The following is a 26,549-nucleotide window of genomic DNA, read 5'->3' as shown; positions in this document are numbered from 1 at the left end:
ACCCCAGTTCTACATTACATGGATACACACGCTGTACCCCAGTTGGAGAAGGATGGGGACAAGATATTAGAGAGACCAGTACTACACTGAAAATCAAGACAAAGAGAATGAGGGTTGAAATGTACACGGCCATGTATCCACCCAGCTCCCCCCTGCGCCCTCCTCCTCAGGGGCCGTTCTTAACCACTGTCCCTCACAGGGCCTCCCGGCATGCCTGCCTTGTTGCTGGATATTTCCTCCAGACCCTTGGAAGTCCAGCTTCCTTCTCATGAAAGGGACTCCTTGGAATTAATCAAATAACTCCTATGTCCTTTCAAGACAACTATGGTCGGCTAGATAACAGCTTCCCAAATGTGTCCACATCCTAATCCCTGGGACCTGTAAATGTCGCCTTGTAAGACAAAAAAAAAAAAAAAAAAAAGGAACTTTGCAGATATAATTAAGGTAAAGATCTTGAGATGGAGATTTTATCTGGGATTATCTAAGTGGGCTCTAAATGTAATCACAAATGGCTGTAGAAGATGATTTTTCCACATAAGAGAAGGCAACGTGATAACAGAAAGAGACAAAGGGATGCATTTTGAAGATGGAAGAGGGAGCCACAAGCCAAGGGAGTTATTATTTAAAGGAATACTTCAGAATTCAGCACCCACCAGAAACCAGAAAAGGCAAGGAAACTGATTTCCCCCGGAGCCTCTAGAACTGCAAGAAAGTAAATTGCTGTTGTTTTAAGCTACTAAATTTGTGACAATTTGTTACACGGCACTAGGAAACTACCAGGCTCACTTTCCAGGTGTTCCCCCAGCTCCATCACCACCACGTTTCATACATTTAGTTACAGGGACACCTGCTGTTGTGCTACGCTTCCTTCCACCGTCTCAAAGACAAGTTCATGTGCAACAAAACATTACAATCTGTTTTACACAAATCAGAAGATTATCCTCTTTGGAAAATAATTCTCCTTAAAGTATTTCTTTAAATAATAAACACCATGGATGCATTTGAAATAAATAGGTCCAAACTATTTTACCTTAGTTTCCTATTAAACATACTCGTATTTCTATCTACACACTGAAGGTGAACACACATTTAGCAATAGTGACTACTTGCTCGTCAACTTAGTTTTCCTTTCTGAGCTTCAGTTATTTGCCCTGCAAATGAAATAAATCACACATATAGAACTCCCAGAATAATTCCTGATACATAATGACTGCCCCAGATGTGCTGGTATTACCGTGTTTCCCCGAAAATAAGACCTAGCTGGATAATCAGCTCTAATGTATCTTTTGGAGCAAAAATTAATATAAGAGCCGGTATTATATTATATTATACTATATAAGACCCGGTCTTATTTTACTTATATTACTATAAAACCAGGTATAATATAATATAATATAATAATATAACATAATACCAGGTCTTATATTAATTTTTGCTCCAAAAGATACATTAGAGCTGATTGTCCAGCTAGGTCTTATTTTCGGGGAAACACGGTAGTGTCATCACCACAGCGTGTGACGTTTAGCCATAAGGTCATCAGACTGATCACGTGTGATTCTTATGGAGATATGGCTTAAAAGCCACAAGATTGATCTATAAGCCAGAAGAGAAATCAGTCTGATTTCTTCCTAGTCTTACCACACGTGGACTCCTGCCCATTTCCCTCTTTGGCTAGAAATATCTTTGTGCCACCAGATACAAGAAAGTCACTGACAACACAGGAACTGAAGTAGGCATGAGGGGCCATCGTCATGTGAACACGGGAACACAGCCAGACTGGAGTAAGCAGTAGGAGGAGATACACAGAAAGCTGGGTTGGAAGCCGTGTCCAGCCAGTTAACTGGGCTCATGGGCAATGTTCTGGGAAGTTAAACTCAAAAGCACTCGGCAAGGTAGGGCTGGGGTGCCCACAGCCAGGGCAGGCTAGAGTGGTGTCTGGTCAAAGGCAGAGGTGGGTCCCCAGGCGGTCTCCCTGGATTTGTCAGGGAGCCATGTGCAGAAGCCTGGCTACCCCAATCGGACACAGCTTTGTACCCACAGCACGGAGTGACAAGAGCTCTGAGAAGCCTGGTTCACTTGCTCCTCCATCCCTGCCCCACATCCACGGGACAGAAGGTCCTCTGGTGTCCTGGCCACTGGTCTTTGGTCCCTCAGGCCTGGGGATGCTCACCTCTGAGGGTCAGAGCCAGCACGCACTGAACTTTGGGTCTGAAAAGGGCCTTCGGTCCCATCTTACCCAACGGTCACCATTCCTACCCCTGATCTGCAAGATGGGCATGAAGCTTCTCACTCAGACTTTGCCCGAAACCCCTGGGTCCATCTTCACTGATAAGTGAGAAGCCTCATGGTTGGACTGACCCAAACCTGTGTCTGCAGACGACAAGAAGTGGAGAGTAAAATGGCTGAGAAAAATTGGAGAATTTAAGGGAAAGTTTTTTTTTGTTCGTTTTGTTGTTTTTTGTGTTTTGTAGTGCCGGGCTGCTTTTGTTCCTGTTGGCGAAGGAGGAATGTTTCTCCAGGTGAACAATGGCCTTCAAAGAGGTGACATAACAGAGACGCCAGCACTTATCACAGCTTCCGCGGAGTGCTCGCAAACAGGCTCCACGGCCTGACGGAGGGAAGACTGGGAGGCAGGGGATCGGCCTGCATGGGTAACGTTTCAGCTCAGCTCCCAGCACAAGGCCTGTTGCATGAGACACACATCAAGCGCTGTGCTTACTGGGCACTCATGTTTCTTTCACGCACCTAGAAACTGGGACAGTCAGTGGTTCCCTGGGTTTGGTCCAGGATACAGTGAAATCTGGACCTTACATGGATTGTCCTCACCTGACTGCCCAGACTCTGGGACCCAAATGCTAGTCGTCTACCCTATGATACCATAGGACGTGGTCTGGTTTTCATCCTCTTTTCCATCCTTAACCTAAGATATTTGCACCAGAAGGGAAATGAATAACAACCAAGTGTTTCTCTTCCTTACTCGTGGGAAATGGCCTGAGGACTCGACACAGGCTGTGTAGACTATGGGGCCATCAGAAGCCAATGGGAATTTTTAATATGGAGAAATAACGTTTCTGAAAGCAGTTAGTACAGAATACGTGCTCAGCTCTTAAGGGAGTTATAATTCATAAAGGAGATAACACAGTTTTAATAACTTAGATTGCCCTGAGCTGTGACTTTTTCACCCCTCAGATCCTCATTCACAATTAAATATTGAGAAATTTAAGCGTTGTCCAAGGTTCCCAGTTCAGCCTCTCTCTTCCTGTTCACTCTTTCTCTGACTGATCCCATCCGCATGTCACATTTCTACAGCCCCTATTAGCCGTGTAACAATTGTACATCTACTCCTAGGCAAGATATTTCTCCCGAATGCTAGCTATTTAGTCCCAAACACCTTCTGGAAATGCCTGACCGTTATCCCAAAACTCTCTCAAATGCAACACGACTATTAGTTTTCTATTGCGGCATAACAAATCATTACAAATATAGCAGCGTAAACCAGCACCCACTTATTGGCTCACAGTTGTATGGGGCAGGAGTCTAGGTGCTGCATGACTGGGTTCTCTGCTCAAGGATTCCCAAGGTTAAAGTCAAGGTGTCAGCCAGGCTTCTCATCTGGAGTTTGGCATCCTCTTCCATGTTCACGTGGCTGTGGCAAATTCAGGTCCTTGCAGTTGTAGGGCTGAGGTCCCCATTTCCATGCTGGCTGCATTTGAGGGCCCTTCACAGCTCCTAGAGGCCACCTACATTCCTTTTTATGTGGTCCCCTGCATCTTCAAACCAGCAACAGCCGATCAAATCCTACTCATATTTTAAATCTCTGACACCCCCATCTCTGATCTCTAGACTCTGACTTAGAGGGTTCCCGTAAGTCAGATCCACTCATATAATCTCTTTTTCTTAAAGTCAACTCTGCCATAAAATATACCTAATCATGGAAGTGAGCTCATCTGACTCCCAGTCTCAGGATTTATGCAGGGGGTGTCTCACAGTGGGTGGGGAATGCTGGGGCCATCGGGGAATGCCTCCAAGCACAGTGGAGACACGCACTCATTCCCCGCTTCTTCACTAACCCCAGACAACACTCACCACAACTTCTGTGGAAATGGACAAAACTCTCCTGCTACAGAGACCCTCCACCGAGAGACAGAAAACCCAGCTGGATGTTCTTTAAAAGGAATACAGAAAAACCCAAAGTAAAGGGATGAAAAAAGATGTGCCAGACAGATGATAATTAAAAGAAACTCATCATAGCCAAATTAACGTACGATATAAGACTGCAAGGGGAAAAAGAAGAAGAAGAAGAAAAGAAAAAGAAAAAGCAGTCAAACGTTAAGAAAGTCATCTAATCAGCAAGTGGAGAAATATAAAGTCAGAACAAGGGAGATGAGCCATTTCACACTTGCAAGATTGGTAAGATTAAAACACCTTAAAAATACACGTTTTGCCAAGGATGTAATCTGGAGAAATTTTTATAAACTTCTATCAATTCATTTAAGAATATAATTTTGCATTATTTAGTGAAGTTGAAAATGCACATTGCCCACTACCATGCAAGTCTACTTCCAAGTATTATACCCTGGAAAAATATCTGCACATGTGCACAAGGCAACATTTAGTATTTTCTCCACCCCACTGTGTGCAATAGTACAAATCTGGCAGCAAGCCAAATGCCTATTGACAGGAGGATGATAAAATAACTTATGGTGATATTCATACAATGGAACTTTATGTAGCAGTGAGAATGAGTATATTAGAGCAGCTACCTGAACGAACGTGGGTTAAACTCAAACAACCTTGAACAAAATAAACCATATCGCAGTACAATTCCATTTACTCCATATTCAAATACGTGCATAGGAGGACACTCTGAGTCACAGACAGGTAGAAACTACAAGGGAGAGGCAATGAATGATAAAACAAAATGAATAAGAGTAGTTACCTCTGTGGGATAGAGAGGCGGCTTTGTGATCTTAGGTACAGAAGGGGCTTCAACAGCATTGGTAAGGTTTAATTTCTTGGCCGGGAAGTGAAAAAAGTAACTATCTTATTGTGACCCTCATATGTGAGGTACATTTTTGGTATATACAGACTAAAGTCAACATAGGCAACAAACGTGAAGGAATAAGTTAGTGCCAAGTGTGTGCGGCTAATAATACATGCTGGGAGAGTAGGAAAGATATCCACTCCACCTGGCAAGGGCAGAAAGAAGGGAAGAGAAGAACTGTGAGAACAAAGGCTCAAAACCATGACAGTGCACAGCATGTGCAGGTTACAATAAACACACCAGTCTCACTGTGTAGAAAGCCTGTCTGAAAGAGTGGAACACAATACCACAGTGCTTGTAACCACAATGAAATGCAGACACCACCCCGTAGGAAATGGGGAACCCCCTGAGGGCTTAATCACGCAAGTTCTAGGACCAAACAGTACTTTAGTAAGGTTCTTGGGTGGCAACCTCTATGGAAGTCTAGGGAGCAAAAGGACTAGTGCCACTGTCACTGAGAAGGAAGGGAAAATTAACCGAGGAAGCCACTTGGGAAGGAGGAGAGCACCGCACGGGGGGCGGGGGGGTCAGAGTCCATGGCATGCACCCTCAGTGAGATCCCACGTCACCCCTGCTGAGACAGCTATAATGAAAAAGTCACATAACATAGCGTGCCACAGAACAAGTGTTGGCGTGGATGTAGAGAAACACACTGCTGGAGGGAATGTGAAATGGTGCAGCCGCTGCAGAAAACAGTCTGACAGCTCCTCAGAAAGTTGAGCACACAGTTCCCATTGACCCAGCAATTCCACTCCTCAGTGTACACCCAAGAGAAATGAAAACATAGGTCCACACAAAAACCTGTACGTGGATGTTGATAGCAGCATTATTCGCCATAGGCAGACGGTAGAAAGAACCCAGATATCCATCAACGGATGAGTGGATAAACAAACTGTGGTCTATCCATACAATGGAATATTATTCCACCTTACAAAGGAAATGAAATGCTGATACATGCTCTGATGTGGATAAACCTTGAAAAAATTATCCTAAGTGAAAGAAGCCAGTCACGAAAGACCACATGTTCTATGATTCTATTTACATGAAATGTCTAGACTAGGCAAATCCACAGAGACGGACCATAGATGAGTGGCGGCCTGAGGCTGGGAGCTGGGGTCATTCAAGTATACATTTTGAGGGAATGAAAAGGTTTTAAATTTGACTGTGATGACAGTTGTACATATCTGTGAATATACTAACCGTCACGGTATGGTACACCTAAATGGCTGAATTGTTTGGTATATAAATTGTATCTCAATAAAGTTATTATTTAACATTTTTTTATAAAACAGTGCCCATGGCTTGGGTCGCTCAGAGCTGGGGCTTCTACTACTAGTTCTAGCGCAAGGTCCAGCCCTGGGACACAGTGTTTAACTTGCCTCCTTCAAGTGGTGATGAGGATTTAATAAGAAAAGTTACATAAAGTTCTCAGCAGAGGCCCCATAGCAGTTTGCAGGAGGCTGAATGGATGAAAAAGGAACGTTAGACTTAAAAGCAACAATTGACAAGCATCAAGAACTGCTGATGGGGAATGAGGAAGAAGAAGGGGAAATGCAAAAGGTTCTGAGGATGCACGTGGAGCCACCGTCGTCAGCATCACAACACAATCTCAACATTACAACAGCTACAATTCAGTGCGGCGACAAATGTTCTTGCCTGGGAATAATACGTCTGCCTATCTCTCCACCTGACTACCGATCTACCCGTCTTTTCCCATTTCAGATGCAACGTTCATCTCACCTTCAGAGCTGTTGGGTCAGCTCTTCTCACTAACTGTCCACACAGACCCGGGAAGTCGACAGCACCCCAGAAAAACCCATTTGGTAGGTTCAAAAGAGTCCATCATGCCAAAGCACCAGTTCATTCGATCTTCGTTCTCCTTTGTGACTGGCCAATTAAAATGGGCCGTCCCTGAGGGAGCATGAGTGGCTATCCAACCACAGCGCTGTGATGCTGGGCAGCTGTTTGGTTTTGGAAGAAATGAAAGGGGAAGCCATTCAAGATGAAAGCCTGGAGTCAAATCATGAAGTCTTTCTCGGCCATTGAGTTGGAGTCATGGAATCTAAGCGCTTACCTGAGAACGCCCATGGTGAAAACCATTCACAGACATGGACCTATGAGCTTTTCACACAGTTTTAATTCAAAGAGGAAGAAAAAGGGACAAGTCTTCTGAAAACCCGAAATATACAGAAAATGTCACTGGGTGCCTGCGTGTGTGCATGGATGTCTTAACATGTAAACAGGGGCCCATTCCCTTTCATTCCCTCTGCCATTTTGTACCAGCTTTATCTGTCTGTCTTTCTACTCTTCAATTCATTCATTCATTCATTCATTCATTCATTCATTCATTCATTCAGTTCTAGTCAATGCCAAAAGCCAGTTACAACAGAAGAAACCTTCCCAACCTTCATTCGTCACTAAATAAAGCAGCACATTTCTAAAACGTTACTTCTAACCAACTGTTTAAAAAATCAATTTAAAACAATTTACTGGTGTTTTAATCTTTCATTGTTATTCTTGGCTAAAAACCTTGCTTTTCTTTCTGATTCACATTCTGTCTCAGGAGGCTAGGCCTATATATATGGGTATTCCTGAAGGATGTTTCCTAGATTGCTGCTGCTTCCTTAGCATTCTCTTTATTTTTTTAGTAAAAATTGGCTTTTGTAGCTCATTGGGAAAAAAAAAATCCATATTTCTCCAGACACAACAGATTGGCAGGAAAATAAACAGCAAATAGGCTCTCAGCTTGTATAACGGTTACCTTCCATAATTACAAAAGTGATAAACAGGTAAGAAAGAACCAAGAGATTCAGAATAATAAGTCGACAAAAACAGAAGCTTCCCCTTTCATTTCGTGTCAAAAAATGAACAGTAAATGAAAAACCACTTATTTATACATCTAGGCATTTAAATTTCTTCTGAACCTGAGTCTCTGAGATATTAAAATGTTCCTTAATAAGTTTTCTTATTCAAGAGTTGCTCCAACTCAAGGAATTACACAAATGCTCAATTTTAAAATAGCTGCTATACTTCATCATTATGACAAAAAAGTGGTCTCAACCCACCTTTCCTAATGTCACTATCCTGCTCTAAAAAATAGCACACCACCATGCAAATTAAAACCCAATGACCTAATCAGTTCCAACATTGAGTGAATAAAGTGCTGGGATACATATGACATAATTTAGGAATAGGCCACCTACACCAGGCCCAAGAGGCCTCCTGCCATGTGTTCCATCTAACCCCCAGGTACTTACATACAATATTGTTTCCTTTCCCTTGTCAGCCTGGCCTGTTAAGCACTAATAAAAGTATACATATATATCATGTAGGAAGAGGAAGAAAATTAAAATGCCAAAGAGAAGCAACCTTAATCTCAATTTTTAAATCCAACATGTGTGCATTAGGTTCTTGCCACACCATAAGGAACTGTTAATCGAGCACATGCTGCAAGACTACAAAGAGTAGTGTTCAGATTAGGGTTTAATCTCTCAAAAAGGTAGCATAGCCACCAAAAGATTGTCATATACTATACAGAGTCAGTGAGATATGGGAAATTTATTTCATAGTTTTGGGCAGTTTTCCTTTGAAATTTTCTTCATTAAATATTTAATTGGAAGTATTATAAATAAAAGGCATCCAAATTGGAAAGAAAGAACTAAAACTGTCATTATTTTCTCTCTCTAAAAAATTGTCATTTTTAGTGAACCCAAAGATTCCACCAAAAAACTATTAGAACTGATAATGAATTTAGTAAAGTAGCAGGTTAAAAATTGCTATTCAGAAATGAGTTGTATTTTATACACCAATAATGAACTATCAGAAAGAGAACTCAGGAAACAATCCCATTTACAATTGCATCAAAAAAAAAAAAAACAACTTAGGAATAAAATTAACAAAGGTGGTAAAAGACGTGTACTCAGAATATTGTAAGACATTGAAGAAAGAAACCGAAGAAGATACAAATAAATGGAAGCATATACCGTGTTCATGGATAGGAAGAATTGACATAGTTAAATGTCCATACTACCCAAAGCAATCTATAGATTCAATGAAAGCCCTATCAAAATGCCAATAGCATTTTTCACAGAACTAAAACAAATAATCCTAAAATGTATACACGGAACCACGAAAGACCTGGGATAGCCATGGCAATCTTGAGAAAGAAGGACAAAGTTGGAGGTATCACTCTACCTGATATCAAACTATACTACAAGGCTTATAGTAATGAAAACAGCATGGTACTGGCATAAAAACAAACACACAGATCAATGAAACAGAATAGAGAAACCCATGCCTATAAGATAATTTAATCTATGACAAAGAATGCAAGAACATACAGTGGGGTAAAGACAGTCTCTTCAGTAAATGGCGTTGGGAAAGCTTCACAGACACATGCAAAAAAATGAAACTGGACTCCATATACAAGAATAAACTCAAAATGTAAGATTTGAAACCATAAAACTCCTAGAAGAAAACATGGCAGTAACTCCCTACATTACCCTCAGCAATATATTTTTTTTCTAATGTATCTCTTCAGGTAAGGAAACAAAAGAAAAAAAATAAAAGAAATGGGACTACATCAAACTAACAAGTTTTTGCACAGCAAAGGAAACCATCAACAAAACAAAAAGACAACTACTGAATGTGAGAAGATATTTGCCAATGATACATCTGATAAGAGGTTAATATCACAAACTTACAAAGAACTCACACAACTCAACACCAAAAAAATAACAATCCGATTTAAAAAATGGGCAGAGGACCTGAAGAGACATTTCTCCAAAGAAGATATACAGATGGTCAATAGACATATGAAAAGATGCTCAACATCATTAATCATCAGAGAAATGCAAATTAAAACCACAATGAGATACCACCTCAATCCTGTCAGAATGTCTATCATCAATAAATCAACAAGAACAAGTGTTGGTGAGGATGTGGAGAAAAGGGGATCCTCATGCACTGTTGGTGGGATTGCAGATTGGTGTAGCCGCTATGGAAAAGAGTCTGGAGGTTCCTCAAAAAATTAAAAATAGAACTACCTTATGACCCAGCAGCTCCACTTCTGGTTATTTATCCAAAAGAAATCCAAAACAGTAATTCAAAAAGATATGAACCCCTACATTCTCTGCAGTGCTTTTGCAATAGTCAAGATATGGAAACAACCTAGGTGTCCATCAATAGACAACTGAATAAAGAAAGGTTGGTACATGTATACAATAGGATATTACTCAGCCATAAAAAATGAAATCTTAACATTTGTGGTAACATGGATGGACCTAGAAGGGGTATTATGCTAAATGAAATAAGTCAGACAGAAAGAGACAAATACCATATGATCTCACTTATACATGGACTCTAAATAACAAAACAAACAAACAAAAAACCAAAACAGAAACAGATTCATAGATACAGCAAACAAAGTGATGGTGCCAGATGGCGGGGTGTTAGGGGGTAGAGTGTAAAAAGGGGAAGGATTAAGAACTACAAATTGGCAGTTACAAAATAATCAAGAGCATGTAAAGTACAGTATAGGAAATATAGTCAATAATACTATAATAACTATGTCTAGTGCCAAGTGGGGTACTAGACTAATTGGGGGGAATCACTTCATAAATTATATAAATGTTTAACCATTATGCTGTACACCTGAAACTAATATAAAATAATACTGAATGCCAACCGTAATTGAAAAATAATAAAATAGAACGACTATATAGTTTTTCATTCAATCTTTGGACACGTTTTGAAAAGAAGAGCTCAACAAAGGAATTCATTTAATTAGTAAAGGCACCATTATTTTTCAAATTTCATAGTTTTGTGATCTAGGATAGTGACCTTAGCTCCCCTAAGCTTTTGCTTTGCCTGATCGTGGTGGCGGCAGTACCTGTCTTAAAAGGATTTTTAAACAGCACATGAAATAATGCCTGAAAAGTGCTCAGTAGAAAGACCAATCTCAGCATTCAATAGCTATCATTACCCTCAAAATACTAAATCCTTTACCCCATTCTTGACAATTCCCCTTCTTCACTCTTACCTTTCGTATTTGATTAGAGTCTTCTGGATTATACACCTAGACCTCTCTCAAATATGTTCTCTTCATTTCCTTAATCCAAGCTACTCTGATCTGATTTACTATGAAAGGAGAAGGGAAAGGAAGAAAGCGAGAGAAGAGAGAGAGAGAGAGAGAGAGAGAGAGAGAGGGAGGGAGGAGAGGAGGAGAGAAGAGAGAGAGGAGAGGAGAGAGAGAGAGAGAGATTGAGAGAGAGGAGAGAGGGAGAGGAGATTGAGAGAGAGAGAAAGAAAGAAAGAGAAGAAAGAAAGAGAAAAGAAAGAAAGAAAGAAAAAAAAGAAAAGAAAGAAGAAGAAAGAAAGAAAGAAAGAAGAAAGAAAGAAAAGAAGAAAGAGAAAAAGAAGAAAAAGAAGAAAAGAAAAGAAAGAAAAAGAAGAAAGAAAGAAAAAAGAAAGAAAGAAAAGAAAAAAGAAGAACAGAAGAAAGAAGCAACGCACGAAAGAAAGAAAAGAAAAGGAGAAAGAAGAAAGAAAGATAAGAGAGAAAGAAGAGAAAGAAAGAAGAAAGAAAAGGAGGGAGGCCATTCTTTTTGTCTGTCAGTCTCTGGCAATGCTGCCAGCAATTTGATTCACACAATAAGTGGAAGCTCACAGATGACAGTAGCATGTATGGGGCAATGACAACTAAAGACATTTTTCTTTCCAGAGGAGACTTGGCACGACTCCATTCTACCCAACTTGTATGTGACTTGGTGTATCAACCCAAATGTGGAGGTTACATTTGAAATTAAACAAGAAAAAACAAACAAACACTTCATGTTTTACATATTCAACATCCACATAATTTATAATTTATAACATATAATGACTCTGTTTCTTCTTTCACAATTTGAAATCAACTTGCTTGTTTTTTCTTTATCCTGTTAGATCTGTGTCCTCCTCCCCGGTACCTATATGAGGCCAGAGCTAGGTCTGACCACATTGTTCCAGTGCCTAGAATAATGTTTAACACATCATGAGAAGCAAATAAATACTTGTCAAGTTGATCTCCCCTCCTTTACACCATTCGCCATACCACTAGTTAGAGTGATCTTTGAAAAATAGAAATCTGGCCAAGGTCATTCAATGGGGGAACAGTCTCTCAACAAATGCTGCTGGGACAACTAGATGTGCAAAAGAATGAAATTGAACTCTTACATCACTCCATATATAATAGTTAACTCAAAATGGACCAAAGACTTAAATGTAAGAGCCAAACTGCAAAACTATAAGAAGACAATGGAAGAGTAAATCTTCACGACCTTGGATCAGGCAGTGGCTTCATAGCCAGAACACCAAAAGCATAACCAACCAAAAGAACAATGGGGACAAATTGGGCTTCATTTAATTTAGAGGTGTTTGTGCTTCACTAACGCCACCCAAAAGTGAAAAGACCACCTACAGCATGGAAGAAAATATTTACAAATCATGTATCTAAGAAGATACTTGCATCCAGAGTATTTGAGGAACCCTTACAAATCAATAATAAAAAGACAATTCAACTGAAAAATGGGCAAAGTATTTCTCAAGAAGATACACAAATGGCCGATCAGCACATGAAAAGATGTTCAGCATCATGAGTCATCGGACAAATGCAAATCAAAACCGCAGAGAGATACCACTTCACACCCACGAGGATGGCTGCCATAAAAAGACATATAAAAAGCTTTGTGGTAAACCGGAACTCTCACACATTGCTAGTGGGGAATGTAAAAATAGTGCAGTCACTTTAGAGAAAACAGTCTGGCAGTTCCTCAAAAGGTTCAACATAGAGTAATCATATGACTCAGCAATTCACTCTCAGGTATGTACTCAGACTACTGAAAGGACGCATCCACATAAAACCTTGTACCTGAATGTTCATGGACGCATAACTCCTCACAGTCAAAAAGTGTCAACAACCCACATGTCTACCAACTAATGAACAACATGTGCGACGACCACACAATGGAATATTATTCAGCAATAAATGGAAGTGAAATGCTACAACATGGATGACTCTTGCGAACACTATGATAAGTGAAAGAAGCCAGTCACAAAAGACCACATATTGTATAATTCCATTTATGTATGTGGAGTGTCCTGCACAAGCAAATCTACAGAGGCGGAAAGTACATTAGTGGTTGCCTGGGGCTGGGGAGTGATGGAAACTGGGAGTGACCGATAAGCACAGGGATTTTTGGGGGAATGATAAAAATGTTCTAAAATGGACTGTGTGATGGTTGCACTATCTGTGAATATACTGAAATGATTAAATCGTACACTTCAAATGTGTAAATTATAGGGTATGTGAATTTATCTCAATAAAGCTATTTAAAAAGTACATATCTGATTACCTTCATTGCTTAGTTAAAAAAAGTCAAAGGTTTCAGCACATGGTGCTGAAGATCGAGTCCAAAGTCCAACACGACTTACAGATGTACGTGATTTGGCCTTAGCTTGTTTTCTTCAGTCTCATCTTGCATCACTGTCCTCAAACAAACGCACATACACAGTAGTTGCTCAATAAACATTAGCCTGATTTTATGATAGCATTCAATGTATTTAGGTGTAAATGATGGCAATCACCCTTGGATGAGATGAGAAAACAAAAAAATAAGTTATGTAACTTTCAAAGGAAGCATTTACCCAAATTTCCAGTCAATCCCTTTTTATTCCCCGCCTAGTGTTCAAGTAGAGATCCGACGAGCACCCTGCACTCATTATTACATGCGAATCCAGAACAAAGGCTCTCTGGTTCTCAAAAGCTTATATTCTCTCACACGGGCATCGATTTCCTGCATGTACGTCGCCCAGAACATGCAGGCAAAAGCAGGGAGGCAGGTGCTCTGAATTGGAAAAAGAATGAAAGGAGAAGGGGTTGCTTGAGTCTGGTACCATAAGCGTTCTGTTCTCGTTACATCGTCAATGTTCTCAGCATAACTGCAGTAACTGTCAGGAGAAGGAGTCGTTTAGGGAGGGCAGCACACCATTCACTCCCTCACAAACATTTACTGAGCTCTCACTGCCGTTGGTTCAGGCCCTGGGGATGGACCAGAGGACAGAAGATACAAAATGCCTGCTTCCATGGAACATTCTGTCGGGTAGAGGCAGATTACCAATAATTAAAACAAAAGCACAGCATGTCAGGTAGTGATAAGTGCTCTCAAGCAAAATGGAGCTAAGGAAAGAGGAAGGGGCACTAATTTGGCCAGCTATTTGAGGTCAGGCTCACCGAGGACAGAGACCTGGGTCACGTGAGCGTGTTTGCCAGGTGGCATCTGAGCTCAGGGCCTTTCAGGAAAGGGACAGGTCCACCCCGTAATGCCTCCTGAGCCCGCAGCCTGCTGGAAAGCCCACCCAAGGAAGAGAAAGGAGTTCAGTGTGGCCGACATGTAAGCAAGGGGGATCAGCAACCTACCAAGGCCTTTTCATTTTACTCTCAGAGAGGAGAAGCCATTAAAAGGTTTGAGCAGAGGCGTGAGCTTCTCTTTAAACCATACTCTGGGTTAATCAAAGCTAATTAGTAAGCGTGGCCACAGAAAACAAACATCTGCCTACAGCATTAGAGAAGCCAGTATCTTTATAATCAAATATATACCGGGGTTGCCAAAAAGTGTATACAAGTGGACACTTTGGTCAACGTTGCTCAAGCAGTAGTTTGCTGTAATCAGAAGTGTCTGGACGCTGATGGTAACCATCTCTTGTCATTGCAGAAGTCAAATGTGACTTGTAGTCATCTTTTGTTATCAGTATATATTGAGTATTACTATTTTAATACAGTTTTCCTTTCTTAAAATGTGTATACATTTTTTTCGGCACCCTGTCCATATATACAGGTCACAGGATATAAAGTACAGCATAGGGAATAGAGTCAATGGTATTGTAACAGCTACATATGATGTCAGAGGGTAGCAGACTTGTTGAGGTTATCACTTGGTGGGGGGTGAAAATGTCTAATCATTATGTGTTTTGTACACCTGAGACTAATTTTAAAAATGAGAAAAAGATTGAAGTACAAATTTAAAACACAGATTCTTTGACCATAATCACAACTTTGAGTCTAAATTTTAACTATATTGTATTAGTAAAACGCAAACCTATAAAATTGCCTTTTACTTAAAACAAAAACAGAATTCAATCTACCTAACATCAAAAGCATCTGTATACTGAAATACAAGGGACTAGATGGCAAATTTGTAATTCATTGCACAAGACACACAGTTTTCACTATCCTGCTCGCTCTGCCTCCAGACCAGGAGCCCCACAGAGAGAGGGCCGTGCTGATCTGCTCCCCGGCGGCTGCCACCATGTCTCCGGGACAGACCAGGAGCTGCAGGTGTTTGGCAGGAAACGTTTTGCAATACACACCTTTCATTCATTCCTCTTATTTGCAGATAGATTTCATTTGGATTTTCATCTCACTAGACATAATGTGACCTACATTTGAAATAATCCTTAGTTGAATTTCAAATTTGCTGGAAGAGCCACAGAAAAAGTACTCAGGTATAAACAGAAAAAATTATGAATCGCTAACAATTACCAGATTCAGGTTGGGCTTTTCTAGAATCTTGACTGACAGTCTCAGTTCAGGGCAATGAGGTATTTTTTTTTTTATTTTTCCATATACTACCTTCATGAAAGCTATAGCACTCAAAATAATACTAATTACCTTCAGGAGTTTGAAAAGTGGGCTGATATAAATTTATTCTAAATCAATATCCTTTCATACATACATACAGATATGCTTGAACAGTAAAATGCATGTAAATTGGTGAAAACTTCTAAGCCAATAAAACACGCCTCTTCGCCCTGTGAACACAGCATACTTGAGAATGATGAAATTTGTTACATAGAGTTGCAAAATGCCTTTCAAGTTTGTAAAGAGAAGAAGCAATTTCTGCTTTTTAAAACTAACTTCGAACTGAAATATGGAAATAAACTAACAAAGCTGAGAAACTTGGCTAAAGAGAAACAGACATCATTTTGGCAAAGGAAGGAATTCTGTACAATAATCACCATCTATATTTTTAGGGATTAAGTTGCTAAACTTACCTTAAGACAAAATATATCAAGTTAATCAGGATAGTTTTAAGGGAAGATTGGTATGGTAAACTAAATACAGTATTAAATTTTTAGTGCCATTAAAGATACTCCTCACTTTTGCTTTTGCTTTTTATCAGACGAAATAACTCTTCCTTTGTTGGAACAGCAAAATTTTAAATACGAAGCATTCCCAGGTTTATTTTGCAAGAGATTCTCTTTAAATTATCATCTCTTACTCGTGCAATTCGTTGGACCTATCATTCACCTGCTTCTTTCCAATCCTTTTATATATACAAACTCAGAACTGATTAAGACAACTCCAGCTGATTAAAAACAGCTATAGTGAGGATTTTATTAAACCTAAGCTTAGTCAGCTCAGGCTGGCATAACAAAACACCATAGACTAGGTGTCTCAAACATAGAAATTTTGTTTATCATAGTTCTGGAGGCTCGGAGTCCAAGGTCGGGTGCTGGCCTATTTGGTTTCTGGGGAGACCCTCCCTCCCGGCTCGCAGATGGCCGCCTTCTGTCTCTGTGCTCACAGGGCAGAGGGCTCCCCGGTGTCTCTTATTATAAGGACACTAATCCTAGTGGAGCAGGGCCTCCCCCTTATGACCTCATTTTACCTTAATTACACCTCCTAAAGACTCTATTTCTGCATACAGTCACATTAGGGGATAGTGTTTCCACTTATGAATTTTAGGAGGGCACGACTAAGTCTGGAACACTCAGTATGAGGTTTACTTTCATTATGTCTTTTGTCTTGGACAAAGCACTAGGGGAGTCACTTAGATCTTTTTCGTGTATCATCCAGTCCCTTCCTTAAGAGTTCCAGCAAACCCACGCCATTGGCCTTGCTGCAGGGAGCTCGTGGATCCCAGCCGGAACAGGCTTAACACTTAGCAAGTGAGTCTGCCTCAGGCAAAGCCTCATTTCTCGGTCACCTTGACACAGAGATTGAGTTACAGGGAACGCTTCACCTTCCCCAGCATTCCCCCATCCTGCCGGCCGATCCTGCGTGTGCATCTGGGCAGAGGGGTTCCTACAAGGCTGGGACTCCAGGCCCAGAATTCTAGAGGCAGCACACTAACTAATAAAGACCATCTCACACCTTGAAGGTGAGGACCTCACAGTTCTGGGCAATCTGAGAGAAGTTCAAGATTCCCTTCCTAACGGGGGAACTGCCCAATAGCCCAGGCTCACAAACCTGCAGTCAAACAGCAGCCAGATAAATACATCTGATTGAAGCAAAACAAGTCGATACAGGATAGCACATAGTTTGAGAGGCTACTTACAGACTACTTTGTGTGTCAAGAAAATCAACAGTGAAAAGGAAGTGCCTCCTGAAAATCAACTACAAAACATTTGCATTTCCTCCAGCAGTAAAAAAGGGTGACACATTTGTCCTGTGAAGGAAGATGATAACTTCATCTAGTACCCTAGATGGCTTCAGTAGTGTAGCATATTCCTTCTGACATCTTTTCCTTCTTAAAGCCAGCCTGCTTCATGTGAGAGGAAAGCATTGGCCTCTCTCCCTGTTTAAAAACTTCCATCAGCTGCTACAAGATGCAAAGGTAACTCACCTTCTTTAGAAAACTTGTGGTTAGACCAACTCCAAAAATAAAAACTGGAGCTTGCACTGTATGAGATTTAATTTTCAATCAATTCTCAGCTTCTACATGTGTTCTAAAGTCATAGCATGTTTAGGCTTTTTTCCCACCAGAATGTAAGCTAAGGGAGACTGAACATGTATCTTTGAGTCTTTCTCTTTTTTCATCCTGTAGCAACACACACTATAATGACTGATCAAAAATGGGCATTCCATAAATGCTAGTTATAAAGTAAATAGCTAAGGAGGCATCTTCTATAGCTTCAGACAGACTGGCACTGGGGGAGCCTAGGGTCAGGGGGCACCCACCTGCACCAGACCTGGAGATTGTGCAGCATCTTGAAATCCTGGAAATGAATTCCCCCTCCAGTGTCCCCTCTGACATGGCCCGTCTTATAGGGAGTCTTAACATCTCCATCTCCCCCATCCTACCAACTGCAATAACATACAGTCAATAAGAGTTACTGGTTTTTAATTCTTAATGGCTATGAATCTGGATAGCGGTCCATCGCAGAGTCCGGAATTTTGGTCCAACAGTTGTTTGGAACCCCTACTGTGTGTCAGACGCAGGCTCCCACCCTGGTTGAGGCCCTCGCTGTAGCTAAATCGAAGTGCTGTAAGGGGCTCACACCTCACGTACATATTCCCCTTCCATCTTCACATGGCTGCCTTTCCTAACACAGTCAAGCTCTCTTCATCCGCTCAGAACACTTGAGCCCCTCACCTTCACCTTCAAAGTCTTTCCTCACGAACTCTGGAGTTAGAGTACGGAGTTCAAACCAGGGATCTGCTCGGTAAAGCTGCAGGACCCCGGAAGGCCTTGGGTCCTCTGTGCCTTGGTCCTCTACACTATAAAATGAAGGCAATCCGTTGCCTCTCTCTAGGACCCCTTGGAGGATTCTAAGAGGCAGGAGATGTTAAGTGCTTGCAGGGGGCCTGGCCACAGTGATAATCTGAGCGTTAGTGTTGTTATCACCAGTACTTCCCACCAGACACCCGTCACGTGGAGCTCACTACACTCCCTCATCTTCTAGACATTTGCAGCGCTTCGCATTGCGAATTCTGCTACCACGTGTCAAAGCCGGCCTTCCCATCACACTGAGCCCTCTGGCAGCAGCGGTTGTGCCGTTTCTGTGTATTCATGGACCTGAATCAGTAGACACTTGCTGAGCTGGGCCACACTGAAGGGCAGGGCAGTCCTGCGAGCTGCCTGGCGGGGATGGTGCAGTTATCTGCTCAATCACACCGACACCAGTTTATTCCACAAAAATAACAGGATCAAACCCATCAGACAAAACAGATCTTAAGTAGGCCTAGAAGATGTTTAAAAGTCCTCTTTTTGTCTCCACGCCATTATCTAAACACACGTGACACTCAATCCAAAGAAATCTTTAACTCAAGACAGTCTTAAATAAAAATACAGAATTGCAAGACACCGGACAGAATCACACTGGAAACTCTTGGTAGTTTTGAAATAATGGCAACACAAAAAGGACCACAGCAAACCCCTACCTTATTTTTTTAACTTCTCTGGTTATAAATATTTTAAAACTTCGTGAAATGTTGGTACCAGCCCTAATGTGTTCATTATTTATTATTAGGAAGTAGCTATGTTTACACTGACATGGCTTAATATACAATTATGTCTATACAGGAATATAAATTTGGATCCCAAGTGTCATTAAATAAATTAATGTCATTCAACAACATTTAATTTTTCCTTTTTTAAAAAAGACTTCACTATCGCTTCTCGACATTTTGGCTAAGATCAAGTGTGAAAAAGACTTCACTGCCTCCTAGCCTAACCTTGTAAATTTGATCATTGAAAATGTGTATTTTGATGTGAAGCATCAGGGTTTGAAAAACTATGGAACATATATCCATACTGATATGTGAAATTATCTACAAATAAGCACATGTATTCCTTCACTGTTGTTATTTTCTGTTCCAGGAAAGTATTTCAATATATAGTCATTATGATTTTCTAAAGAGAAAATAAGAACTTAAGGTTCAGTTATCTGTAAATAGACAAAATACTGTGATAGCATAGGAGTCCTAATTTCTCAAGCTTTAATACCTTCAAACAACACCTATCCATTAAAACAAATAAAAGTATGGAAAAATGCACCAATGATTGACAGATGGTTTTAACTCGGCACTTGTATATTTGTGAAAGGATTATCTTCAAGCTGGTATATTTACTTTGGTCTTTAATGACTGGTATGTCCGAGTGGGGAAAGGATATCACAATGACTAACTGCTTAGTAAGAGAAAAATGCTTGCTCTGTTTTTCTCAGATGACCAGGTGTCAAGATTTTGAGGGGATGGCGGGGGAGAGAGTGGCTTTCTGTCTGTCTGTCTGTCTGCTTGCCTCTCCCTCATTTGCTGGCCTGTCAGGAACTAAGCCACTGGAGACAGTTCAGCCCTGGAACTCTGACAGAGCTCTGTTAGCTGATTAACCAGAAACAACAGAAACCAAATCTTTCAGCAGAAGCTCTCAGTCTCTGCTGACCCAGCAAAGCTCTACAGATGACAGTGGTAATAAAGCTTAGAAATCGCCAGTCATAAAACTCAAACCAACCCAGCCCAGGCTTCCAAGACTTGGCAACTTACATTAGCTCCATCAAACGGACATATCTCCTGGGGACAATTTACATGTAGCTCTAAGTGGGACTAAATATAAGTATAATATCAAGAATTCTGAGAAACAAAACACTTGAACACTCCTCTCTTGTCATCTGTTTCCTCTCTAAAGTGAACTGAGTAAGAAACTGAATGGGAGAGGCTCAAAGCAAAGAGGCCTTCCTACCATTGCGACATTGATGGACCTAGAAGACAGTACGCTAAGTGAAATAAATCAGTCACAAGAGGACAAATACTGCACGATTCTGCTTATATGAGGCATCTAAAATAGTCAGAGGCATAGAGCTAGACAATAGAATGGCGGTTATCAGGGGGTGAGGGAAAGGGAAAATGCGGAGCAAATGTTCAATGGGTATAAAGTTACAGTTATAATAAGTTATAATAAGAGGAGTACAATGCTTGTAGTTGGCAATGAGGTACCGTGCACTTCAAAATTTATTAAGAGGCTAGATCTTATGCTAGGTGTTCTTACAATGTCAAAAAAAAAAGGAGGAGGAGGAGGAGGAGAAGATGAAGAAGAAGAAGGAGATGAAGATGATGATGATGAAGACAAAGATGAAGAAGAAAGTAAAAACAAACCCAAAGGAACACAAGGAAACTTTTGGAGGTGATAGACATGTTTATTATTATTGGGATTGCGGTGCTGGCAGTCCAAACTCACCAAATTGAATATGTTAATTATGTGCCTTATTTTGACTACCAATTATACCTCAATAAAGCTGAAAAACCCGAAACAAAATGGAGAAGGCTGCAGTTCATATGCAGTTGCTAACAGTGACCCTGGTGCTTCATGTTCAAAATGGAGGACAGGAAAGCTTCCAGGGTGGTGTGCTCCTTATAGTTTTCAGAGTCATAGGAGGAATACTGGCTGTCAAAATCAGGAAAGCAAAAGCATCAATAGTTCAGGAGGTGATAAATAAGAGAAGGTGTCAGATGTATAGACAGGCAAATGGAAAACATAATTGTCTTTGGGACCAATTAACATAAGAGCTATTTTGCATACTCTCAATCAGAAAGGTGTCAATGTTGTTGGGAGAAGTGGAATTTTTTCCTAATCAAAGTTAGCGTGACACCTTGTACTAATGAAACACATTCTGAAATACTTCACAGGAGAAAAGAACTGAAAGCGCTTTAAGTACAAATACCATCAGAAGGCAAGGTTTGGGCACATAAATATTCATGACATATTCCACGTGTTTAATTAAGCTCTATTCCTGACTCTTCCCTTTCTGGTTTGTTTTCCTAACAGGAAAGATGCCAACTATCATGAGCTTCCACTTCAGAATTTTGGACCCACAGTTTGACCTAACATTATCCTGTTTCATTTGGCAAACAGTATTGTCAAAAACGACATACACCGATGCATTAATCATTCACGAAAGGGGGAGAGGGAAAAACACAGGAAAACACTTGGAAAGTGCCATGTCTGTGAGCTCTTCTGGCCTCTCGTATGGGTCCCAGTGTGTTGAAAGGAGAAGAGTGGATGGATAGAAGATCACGCAGAGCCTGTCACCACAATTCTTAGACTAATGTTGTCCATTTTATACCTGAGCTTCTACCCAGACACACAGGTGTGAAGATCGCCAACCGAAGGGAACTGCTGCCACTGAAATCACATTTCAGAACTGTTCCAAAGGACAGTTCTACTAAAGAAGAAAAGTCATAGAACACCGATTTTATAACCAATGCCCAAAAATTTCCTAAGAGATGTGATCCCAATCACATAGCATATTGTTATAGAACAAACCCTATTATTAACCGGCCCCTGGTAGATATTTCTGTCATGTTACCATGCCATACATGCCATCTTTTAATTTTAATTACTTAGAGAACTTTTTTTTAAATCTATTTTTCAATTACAGTTGACATATAATAATATATTAGTTCCAGGTATACCACATAGTGATTAGACATTTATATCCCTTATGAAGTCATCACCCCATTAAGTCTTGTACTCACCTGACACCATACATAATTATTACAATGTGATTGACTATATTCCCTATGTCCTGCAGATTTTCTTAAAAAAGAGCTTCCCAGATTCTCAGTCTTATATTAAAATATTTGCCTACATTTTATCACATGTACTACATCTCCCTGCCAAATTATTTTGCTAGTTCAGGACAAAGCAACAAAGTGGACAGCTTAATTTAGTTTTCCATTTCTCACCTGGAGGAGTTACATGTAAATAGAGATAATATGTAACTTTTAGCTGGAAGGAAATAAAAAATATCAGAAATCCCTAATAGTCAAAAGTTGATCTTGCAAAACGATTGGTGTAAATTATTTCCTGCAATAGTTATTTAAGATGAAAATAGTCCTTCACTTCCAAACGTAAGTCCTCATCAAAATTAGCTTTGATTTCAAAAAGTTTCACAATTTTTTTCCCCTAAACTAGAAATAATTACCTAGAATGGGATTCTTTTTTCTACTTCAGATTAATGCTCCAAGTCTCCAATATGCCAGTCTTTACAATGGTTACCATAAGCCATTTTTCATATGGTACAAAATTGACATCAATAGAATTTTCATTCTAGAGAAATACTGGTAAAACCTGTGGGTGATAAAACATTTTTAAACCTTGGGCTTTTGAAAATTACTTTCATTAAACATTAGATCTGAGCACATTCATCTTTAGCAGAGTAACAATAAGGTCAGTTAGGACCAAATAAATTGCTGTAATCATTCAAATAATGGCATTCATTTTAGAGCTAAACAAACAAACAAACAAAACCTTTTCAAAAATAAAGTCTACTTTGCATTCAATCAACAAACGGGCAAACACACGCTATGCCGTAGTACAAACAACCCAAGGATAGGCTTACAACTTTGACAAGTTAATACTCTCTGGAATAAAATGTCAAAGGAGGAAGCTGACTTATAGCTAAACATGTATGATGCTGAGGTATCACATCATGAAAGAAACTGAAGAAAAGTTTTATTTTTGCAAGTGTATGATTGGAACCCTACCAATGTGGAGGCCAACGAAAACACGATCGGTGGTACAATTCTAATTAGTGTGTCTGAACTCTGTTTGGATATGATTCTTGTGCGTGGTTCACAGGCTGAAAGATACCACACACAAAACGCATAACATTCTGAGATTTCCCATTACCCATCATGCCTCATTAATGTACAAAGCTAAGCTGAAGCTAAGACCAGATTAGACGGGCCGGTTCTGATCTACACTAAGTAGTCTAAAGGTAGGACGGATGCACAGGTTTGGGGATGCAGTCTAACTGAGTCAGAAGCTTAAGAGAATCTTGAAAACAGCTACAAGATTAAGCCAGCTATGGGAAGGATATACTGTCAGTGCATTAAAATGCTGGGCATTTTCATTCAGTAGGTCAGTCCGTGTTGATTTCCTTTTAGATTCTGCTCATATAAGTATCCTGCCACAAAATAATCTCTCAACAGCTCCCTTCTCTTGGTAAGGCTATGATTACTAACCAGAGGAGAACACATTCGTCCCAGCAGGAAGTAAGCTACTGACCACATCTCTCGCATTCTAAGCAAAATAACTTTATTTTCTTAGGTAAAGGGCAGAAACCCTTTTGCAAATTTCTATGTTGCTTACTCTTGAATCCATTGATATTTTATGGAAATCAAGTGTCTTTGCAAAGATTTAGCTATAAAAATCCTACAGTGATATTTATAACAGTAAATAAACAAACCCTCAATTAACTGGAATATCCAATAACTAGGAATAAATTAAACTAATTACTGTGTTTTCACATAGCAGAACATGATTAAGCTTTTTAAAATATATATCTTCTATTACTATTTTACATAGACACTGTTTATAACCTTTTCACTTCACATATTGTGACTGGTCTAACCCTCTTCCACTAAAATATATTCAAACTGAATGAGATCTAGATTTAAACACCAAATGCTAACAGTGAGTGATGAACTCTCGTGGGTGGGGTTGTGAATTCTGTTTTCTTTCTTCTTGCTTATCTGTATTTTCTAACTTTTCTACAAGAAATATAAATCACTCTCCGAGTTAGAAAAATAAACACAAAAAGTTTTTAGGAACATTCTTGCTGCCCGCTCTGCCTCTTGACTGTCTTTAATTCTGTGGTATCACAGTAGGTTTATACATGTTTATCTTTGAGTCTACCCTGAAAGACAGAAGTCTAAACACATCCGAGAAAATAAATGATGCCCTTCTGAAACCCTTAATTTGCACATCTAGTGGTGTTTTCCTTTCACTCCATCTCCCGCCCGGGGACATACAGCCATAAATCATGTCTGCAAAGTGGGGCACGGGGGGAGAAGGGGACGGAGGGGTGGCATGAGCATCACCTGTGTTTGCCGGGAGCTGCGGTGGGGCCATCCACCAACTGCCTCACAAGGGACCCTGATGATTCTTTCATGACTTTTTTCATGATACGCATTAACTTTTACGTTTTCTGGATGGTCTCAAGAGGTCAAAGTCCCACCCCTGCATCTGCACCTAGAAAATGTGTCTCTATTTTGACAAAAATACCTTCAAAGAAAAAGGAAAAATGAGAAAAGTGAAAGATGGTCATTCTAAGTAAAGGAAAACAGGGAAGAGGGAACAGAACTCCTTCTTGAATAAATCAAAAATGGTTTATACATTTTCTACGTGACTTTTACCCCTTTGGAGAATGACAAATGCTACAAGACTCTATGCTAAATAGGTTTCAACAAATTCTACAGCTTAAAAAAATATGTTAAAAGCAAAAACTTTTGTTAGAAACTACAAGTACTACCAGTAATAAATATGTGACTATGAATTAGCTGATGCAGCCAACCACGTGACTTCAAAGGGGTGGTCCTGACAGTATTCAGATCTGGGATAAAAGGCTGAGGCTTCCTTTACTAGCTGGAGCCATGGGCTAGATGAGGTAATTTTTCTGAGGCCTTTATTTCCTCATTTATAAAAACAAAGACAATACTTATCAAGGATCAACAAATTAAGAGACCACAATTTCTGACCTCAGTATAATATTTGCTGATATGGTTTAGTCTCTCTAAAAGTTCCTTAGATAGAACATCATACCTGTGAGGCAACTAAAAAGCTCTGGCAACTCAGAAGAGAATGGGGAAGGCCAGAAGAATGATGAAACGCACAGATGAGGTGGTTGTGGCTAATTCAGTTTACACATTTTCATGGTTCGCAAAGATTGTCAGTGTAAAAAAGTCCCAGATGTAGATGGATCTATGGTTCTGGAGGCTCAAGAAAGGGGTTGTGCTGGATACGCAGCCTGGAGAAGTCATCTGTGCTCAACCCTGACTATGCACGAGAATCACGTGGGCAGTTTGCAAAATGCCTAGAGTTCTGATCTCATTATTGTGGGGTAGGGCCTGGCAATCAGAATTGTTTCCACTTGTTTTCTTTCAACAGAGATTTCATTCAACTAATTGACACTTTCATTCAACATTTCATTCTTTTCGTTCAACAATCTTTTCATTTAAATGGATGGACTCTTTAATTCATGAGTTTATATTTTTAAGGTAAAGATCACAAAACCCATTTTCCAGTGTAACCATTCAGTGGCATTTGGTATAGCACAGTGTTGGGCAACCCTCACCTCTGTCTAGTTCTAAAACACCTTTGTCACCCCAAAAGGAAGCCCTGTACCAATTAAACAGTTGTTCCCATTCCTCTTCCTTCTAGCCCCTGGCAATCTCTCCTCTGCTTTGTCTGTACGGAGTTGCTTATTTTGAATATTTCATATGAATATAATCATACATGGTCTTTTGTGACCGGTTTCTTTTAGTAGGTATGTTTTTGAGGTTCACCTTGTTGTAACATGTATCAGTGTTTCATCCCTTTTTTTAGGGCTGAATAATAGTCTATCACATGAGCATACAACACTTTGTTTATCCATTCATCCCCCAGTGGCCACTTGGGTTGTGTCCTCCTTTTGACTACCGTAAATAGTGCTGCAATGAACATACACACACAAGTATTGGTTTAATTACTCATTTTTCATTCTTTTCGGTGTATACCTAGGAGTGGATTTGCTGGGTTATAAGGTAATTCCATGTTTAACTTTTTGAGAAAGAAAACTGTACAGAGTTCTCCAGATGCTTCAATACAAAGCTGGTATTGAGAATCACTAGTAGAAGGCAAACGAGGCCATAAGAACGGATGGAATGCACGAGGGAGAAGACAGAGAATGGGAATATGACAGGGCAAAA

The 26,549-nt window shown here is 40.1% G+C and overlaps 1 protein-coding gene across 1 annotated transcript in view; it reads right to left on the bottom strand.

The window, feature by feature from the left end:
• The window catches only part of ATP8A2 (ATPase phospholipid transporting 8A2), a 555,010-nt gene that overhangs the window by 248,706 nt on the left and 279,755 nt on the right, over positions 1-26,549 (bottom strand). The window lies entirely within an intron of this gene.

Source organism: Rhinolophus ferrumequinum, chromosome 4, assembly GCF_004115265.2.
Source record: "Rhinolophus ferrumequinum isolate MPI-CBG mRhiFer1 chromosome 4, mRhiFer1_v1.p, whole genome shotgun sequence".
NCBI lineage: Eukaryota > Metazoa > Chordata > Mammalia > Chiroptera > Rhinolophidae > Rhinolophus > Rhinolophus ferrumequinum.
Note: the sequence above shows the minus strand (reverse complement) of the source record. Positions and strands in the feature narration are given on the sequence as shown.